Below are 7,643 nucleotides of genomic sequence, written 5' to 3'. Positions count from 1 at the left end.
TGTCTGACTTATGGATGCTGGGGTCTCAGCCTGCTTATATCTGGTTGAAACTGACAACCAGGCAAAAGTTAATTATGGACCACTCTGGTAAAGGAAATGGATTGGATGAGAGACCTCTGTATTTCTGTGTCTCACTAGCGCCACCAACTCCCAGGAGCACCACACTATCATTACATTACTTTTTAATGTAATATTTGTCTCTAAATGGAATTGAGTTAACATCAATAAGAGATGTCATTAATAATAATTATGACAGTATCAAAAGTTTGCGATATCAGATTGACTCCAATGTTTCTACCATAGCGCCTCAAATACTGTAATGGAGTTCCTGTTAACCCAATACCACTAAAAACATTTCAGAATAATCTGACTTTATTTAATTCAATTTTAGTTACATTCATCTTCATCAACAACTTAATGTGTTTTTTGACCGATTGTTTTATACTTTGCTTTCAAACACATCTAAACGGTCTCCTCAGTCACCTCATGCTTGTGAAGGAGTTGGCCGTTACTTTGTGCTTTGCTTAGTTTGATTTGTCACCCTGGTAAAACCATATTGCATTTAGGCTTTCAATTACATCTCATAAAAGTGTTAAACCAACGGTGTAGTTATTTATCTACAGTATGATCTATTGAAGATGCTGCAGGAGCTTTTAATCGTCTCACATGTCAGTTGTCTAAAACGGTCCAGGAGGATTCTTAAGGCTTACATAACATCAGTACAGTATTTAAATCATCTTATCCACTCATGTTTCTGACAGCCAAGTAGCTGCCTCAAACTTTTATTACACTCTGAGGTAAACCGTTTAGCAGCTGGCTTCTATAAAACTGCTTTAAAATGAATATATAGTTACAATAAAGTAACAGATTCCTTTCCATTTCCATGACATTTTAATTAACCTTTACAATACAGTTTTAATATCTTTCTAACAGACAGCTCTAGCAAATCAAATTGTATTGGTTATACTGTACACGTGTTCAGCAGATGGGGTTAGCAGATGGTGTTGTTGCTGGTGTAGCGAAATGCTTGTGCTTCTAGTTCCGACAGTGCAACAATATCTAACAAGTAATATCTAACAATTTCACAACATATACCTCAATGCAACTTGTGAAGGAGACACCATCAGCAGAGGCATTGCTTTAAATCATGTTTAGCACATGTATTTGATCAAGGTCTTCTTTATGGACAGGCATTTCACATTCTTCAAACTCTATCAAATCTTTTGTGTTTCAAAACCTCTGCATTTAATAGTAGTTTAAATGTTATTTGTGTCTAATAGGGTTCCAGCGATATTAATGTTCAATGGGGTGAGTCCGTACAAAACGTTCAGACAGAAATGTATTGTGTAGAACAGATATGACTCTCTGTCAGGTAGAATAGAGAATCACGTCAGCTCTATTCAATACATTTCTATCAGCAACGTTCAGAACATTTCACCTGAATACCCCCTGTTTGTTCTGTGAGCAGTGTCCACCCAGCACATCAGTACAAGGAGCCCCATAGGGGGGAGCTGCTGGATGCACTAGTTGAGCAGATGCCACTGTTATTAGACACAAGATATTTACTTGGCGTGTTTGTGGGTGGAGAGAACATCAACACCATGCAGACTAAGAGTTTATGACATTCAAAGTTATTTTAATGTGCAAAGATCTGGCATGATATTTGACCTGTGTTTTGGTATCCGAGGGACATAGTGCTGGTGTGGAATAAGAACCTGCACACCATGTGGATGGGGGCTGTCCAGAACAGGAGTTTCTGGCTTCTGACACACTGTTAACTGGCAGATGTCATTAAACCGTTGAGTAAACTGTCATAATAAAACTGTCATTGTACATAGTTAACATATTTTGGCAGGACCTTGGGAGGATCAGACAATAACTCTTGATCCAAGACATTTTAATGGTGCCTTCAACAACTTAGGCTCGCAAAGTAGTTTAATCATCACAGACAGGAGTTTGCCTGAGACAACTGAGACACCCAAGAGGCTCTGGCACTTTTAACATGATTCAGTCCATTAAAATGTCACAGTCAAAATGTACATCTGGATATGACATGTCACATGCTGTGGCATGGATCCACAGAACAACCAAGCTGGATTCCTTCAGCTCTTATTCAGATCTCAATTATCTCACTGTCCATCTATTATGATGGCCAACGTCAGCAATGTGAGGACCTCATGGTCGACCAATAATGTCAAAATAATGTGCTGTTCTGAACCGGAACTCTCTGTGGTCCACATTACAGGTTATGAGGTCTTTTTAGCACGCAGTGTGAAGTCAATGGAGGGCTGAATGTAATATTCATCTCAGACATTTACAAGGAGAAACACATGGATCAATTAGCCGTTGTGTTTTTCTATCAAGCTTTACAGATCTTTAGACAAACATACAACATGTTACAAGAAGTAGTCCACATGATGACCCCCCCCTGTCAGTGAACTTCTCCAGCCAACGGCCACGTTCCCGAAACTGGGTGTCAGAATTACATGCAGACTAAAGTTGTTTTGGAATGTTACCCGCTGACATAGAAATGTCAAAGTATCAAACCCCAACTGCTGAGCTGTTGTTGACACTCCAATTTCATCCCATACAGTCGATAGCAGAGTTGCAAGAAGTACAGTCTACCAAAGCAACAGATGAGTTACGAGCCCAATATGGCCATGTTCAGTGGTCAGAAATACATCCAGCTTCCACAGCAATCTCTAAGGTAATTTAGCATTGCTTCATTGCTTTGTTGGCAGATCTGCTGCTATTTGAGCCGTGTTCCAGAGGATACGGCCTCCTTCTTTATGGACTGCCTTATTTTTAGACTCACAAACTTGTTCATGGAATTAGGATCAGTCCACACCGTCCCCTCTCTCATCCTCCCAGAGCAGGCCGACCTGTACACAGACACAGGGAAAATACTGGCCATTTAATGGTAAAACCCTGTCCTACTCTAACATCTAGCACCTGGAAATAATCACAGTAGGTGACGCATGTCACACAGAGAACATACATAAAACTGGGAATCCCACACACATAAGAGTCTGGGGGAGCAGGGGACTCGTCCTAGCCAAGCCTTTAGTAGAGTCTGGGGGAGCATGGGACTCGTCCTTGCCAAGCCTTTAGTACAGTCTGGGGGAGCAGGGGACTCGTCCTAGCCAAGCCTTTAGTAGAGTCTGGGGGAGCAGGGGACTCGTCATAGCCAAGCCTTTAGTAGAGTCTGGGGAAGCAGGGGACTCGTCCTAGCCAAGCCTTTAGTAGAATCTGGGGGAGCAGGGGACTCGTCCTAGCCAAGCCTTTAGTAGAGTCTGGGGAAGCAGGGGACTCGTCCTAGCCAAGCCTTTAGTAGAATCTGGGGGAGCAGGGGACTCGTCCTAGCCAAGCCTTTAGTAGAGTCTGGGGGAGCAGGGGACTCGTCCTAGCCAAGCCTTTAGTAGAGTCTGGGGGAGCAGGGGACTCGTCATAGCCAAGCCTTTAGTAGAGTCTGGGGGAGCAGGGGACTCGTCCTAGCCAAGCCTTTAGTAGAATCTGGGGGAGCAGGGGACTCGTCCTAGCCAAGCCTTTAGTTGAGTCTGGGGGAGCAGGGGACTCGTCCTAGCCAAGCCTTTAGTAGAGTTTGGGGGAGCAGGGGACTCGTCCTAGCCAAGCCTTTAGTAGAGTCTGGGGGAGCAGGGGACTCATCCTAGCCAAGCCTTTAGTAGAGTCAGTGACAGCCCAATCCACTAGACGAGGCCAATGATCAACGTTTACAAGTGAAACACTTCACATCCAGTCACACTATTTGGAAGACTATGCATTTCATGAAATATAGAGTTTCGAGCTGGTACAAATGTGCACTGCTCATGCTATTTAAGATACAAACATTTTGAAATATTTTTAATTGTGTTTCCTTCTACACACACCTGGGTCTACTGTGGAGATCCCCTGCCAGTTTCCTATAGAGCACACACACACACACACACACCACAGTAGTCTAGCCAGCCCATGGATAAGCCCTTGTTGAGTCCTGCATTGATCCCTGTTTCCTAAAACACTAACACACTTTGTCTATAAATAGACTGGCCAACCACCTGTCAGAGGAAGTCTTCCCTACATGTTGACTCACAGAGGTCAGGGTGGAGAGGTTAACTGTGTTGAATAGTTACACTACATGTTGACTCACAGAGGTCAGGATGGAGAGGTTAACTGTGTTGAATAGTTACACTACATGTTGACTCCCAGAGGTCAGGGTGGAGAGGTTAGCTGTGTTGAATACATGTTGACTCCCAGAGGTCAGGGTGGAAAGGTTAACTGTGTTGAATAGTTACACTACATGTTGACTCACAGAGGTCAGGGTGGAGAGGTTAACTGTGTTGAATACATGTTGACTCCCAGAGGTCAGGGTGGAGAGGTTAACTGTGGTAATTTAACTGTTTGTTTTGGACATTCTTCAGGCTCCTCCCATTTCCCTCCAGAATCTCTTTCAGGGATTCTACTAAGCTAACATATGGAATTGTCATTTCCCTCCAGAATCTCTTTCAGGGATTCTACTAAGCTAACATATGGAATTGTTATTTCCCTCCAGAATCTCTTTCAGGGATTCTACTAAGCTAACATATGGAATTGTCATTTCCCTCCAGAATCTCTTTCAGGGATTCTACTAAGCTAACATATGGAATTGTCATTTCCCTCCAGAATCTCTTTCAGGGATTCTACACAGCTAACATATGGAATTGTTTTAAGATGGTCATACCATGGCTAATTGAGCTATTTCATTTTGAATTTTAGGAACCCTTTAGCATTACAAAATATATTTTTAAGTTGTCCTCTACTACAGTACTATAGCCCATAGATGTGGAAGTGCGACATAGTCGGATGTGGAGGGTTGAGACACGTCCAAGGCAAAAAAACGGATATTTGTAGATTAAATTGAAGGATTTTTATGGGTAGTTTTTGAATTATGCTAATTGTATTTAATCGGGGGCAGGGACATCGACCTTAGAGTGTAAACAATCTAGTTTGCTAGCACATTTTCTTGCAAAACTGTTAACTGAGTAGCTAGCGCCCAACACGTAAGATACAAAAAAAAAGTACAAAAAAAAAATCAAGTTTAACCGTTCATGACCATGAATTTGATTTGTTTCTGATTTTTTTAAAAACCTATGAATGTGGTTCAAATCTGATTTGAAAATGGTCTGTGATCTCCAGCATCCTTGGGATGTACCTAATCCCATATAAGTTTACATTTAAAATGGTTTAAGTTAAGGGTTAAGGTTAGGGCTAGGTTTAGGGTAAGGATAAGGGTTAGGGTAAGGGTTGGGGTTAGTGTTAGAGTTTAGGATAAGGATAAGGGTAGGGGTTAGGGTTAGAGTTTAGGGTAAGGATAAGGGTTAGGGTTAGGGTAAGGGTTGGGGTTAGTGTTAGAGTTTAGGATAAGGATAAGGGTAGGGGTTAGGGTTAGGGGTTTGGGTTTGGGTTAGAGTTTAGGATAAGGATAAGGGTAGGGGTTAGGATTGGAGTTTAGGGTAAGGATAAGGGTAGGGGTTAGAGTTAGGGTTAGAGTTTAGGGTAGGGTTAGGTTTAGGGTAAGGATAAGGGTAGGGGTTAGAGTTAGGGTTAGGGTTAGAGTTTAGGGTAGGGTTAGGTTTAGGGTAAGTGTTACGAATCTCTTTTGGCCCGACAGTCTAGGGGGGAATGGTAGTGAGACGCGTAACATAACTCATGTAAATTATAATTGTGACAAAGTAAAAGTGTGAACGTAATAACCACGACAACCGAAGTAATACCGTCAAACTCAGGGTTTATTATAAACACACGGTAATGGGGGGGGAGCAGGAAAAGGGGCTGAGCTGGACCCAAGGAAAGAAACAAATATGCAAAAACACCCCTAAGCTAGGCTAGCCTATTTCAACAACAGCTAACTAACTAACCAAAAATACAGTGGGTGGTCCGCCCAGTTCTAACTAGTGTGTTTTAACAAAGTTTACCTACGGGTAGTGTATGCCCATGGGCGACTTGTCTTGGGTTCCCCTTTTTCCCACCAGCAAACACCATAAACAAAAACAATACTCACAGGAGATGACAAAGTGATTTGGAGGTGCTCAAACAAAAGAAGAGGTTAATTAATACACAAAGAGAGAGATCTACATACATGGCATTTACAAAGAGATTGTGCTACTGAAATCTATCAAGAACAGCTATCTACTAACATGGCATTACAAAGATTGAGCTCTCCTGAAATCTACAAAGAACCACTATCTACCAACATGGCATTACAAAGATTGAGCTTCTGAACAAACAAATGGGGTTTTTAAACCATGGGGAAGGAACTGTGATAGGGTAGGAAACAGGAGGAGGTGTGTCTTCTGATTGATGGGTTGATTGTTGACTGATTGGGGAGTAATGATTTTCACCTGTGAGGGGAGAAGGAGAGAAAAGAAACACACAGGATACACACAGACACAGGATACCTGTATCCGTAACACTCCCACCCTTAAAAGAGCAACCCTAGGGATTGCGACCACAGTATTACAATTAATACTTACAACAACAACGTCAACCTTGCCAAAACATACAAACATCATCTTCACACACGAGACAAAGCATCTGCCAACACATTATCTGAACCCTTTTTGTGGCGGATCTCCAAATTATAATTTTGTACAATCAGCGCCCAACGCATAAGGCGCTGGTTCTGGTTGTACATTCGGTGGAGAAAAACTAAAGGGTTATGGTCAGTATACACAATCACTGGTAGGGCACTGGAACCAATGTATACTTCGAAGTATTGCAGAGCCAACAACAAAGCAAGAGCTTCTTGTTCTATTGTCGCATAGTTGGTTTGACATTTATTAAATTTACGTGAAAAATAACAAACGGGATGATCCACTCCACTCTTGTCCTGCTGCAGTAGAACAGCACCAGCACCTCTGGCACTAGCATCTACCTCAAGCTTGAACGGTTGTTCAAAATCCGGAGCAGCAAGTACAGGGGTACTACATAAGAGTGCTTTCGCTGATTCAAAAGCGCTCTTACAATCAGGGGACCACACAAATGATCTAGCCGGACTAAGCAAATCGGTCAATGGAGCAACTACCGCAGAGAAATTTTTACAGAAGCTACGGTAGTAGCCAACCATCCCTAAAAAGCGGCGTAGCTCTCGTCTAGTGGTAGGTGCAGGGAATGCAGTTATAGCCAAGACCTTGGCATCAACAGGGCGCACCTGTCCATGGCCAACCTCTTTACCGAGATAGGTAACAGTAGCCTTCCCAAACTCACACTTTGCCAAGTTCAGGGTTAGAGAAGCAGCTGCCAACCGTTCACATACTACCCTTAGCAAGTCAACATGATCTGACCACTCAGACGAATAAATCACTAGGTCATCAAGGTATGCACTACAATTAGGAACGCCAGCTAATACAGAGTTAACCAGTCGTTGGAAAGTGGCTGGTGCATTTCGCATCCCAAAAGCCATGACTGAGTACTGAAGGAAGTTGTCTGGGGTCACAAAGGCAGAAATCTCAGAAGCACGTGAAGTTAACGGAACCTGCCAGTAACCTTTTAAGAGGTCCAACTTGGTCACATACTTAGCAGCACCAATAGTGTCGATACAGTCGTCCAGTCTGGGTAACGGGAACGAATCTGGCATTGTGACAGAATTTACCTTTCGATAATCCGTA

This window comes from Oncorhynchus clarkii, chromosome 23 (genome assembly GCF_045791955.1).
Source record: "Oncorhynchus clarkii lewisi isolate Uvic-CL-2024 chromosome 23, UVic_Ocla_1.0, whole genome shotgun sequence".
In the NCBI taxonomy this organism is placed as follows: domain Eukaryota; kingdom Metazoa; phylum Chordata; class Actinopteri; order Salmoniformes; family Salmonidae; genus Oncorhynchus; species Oncorhynchus clarkii.
This window is presented reverse-complemented; position numbering follows the sequence as displayed.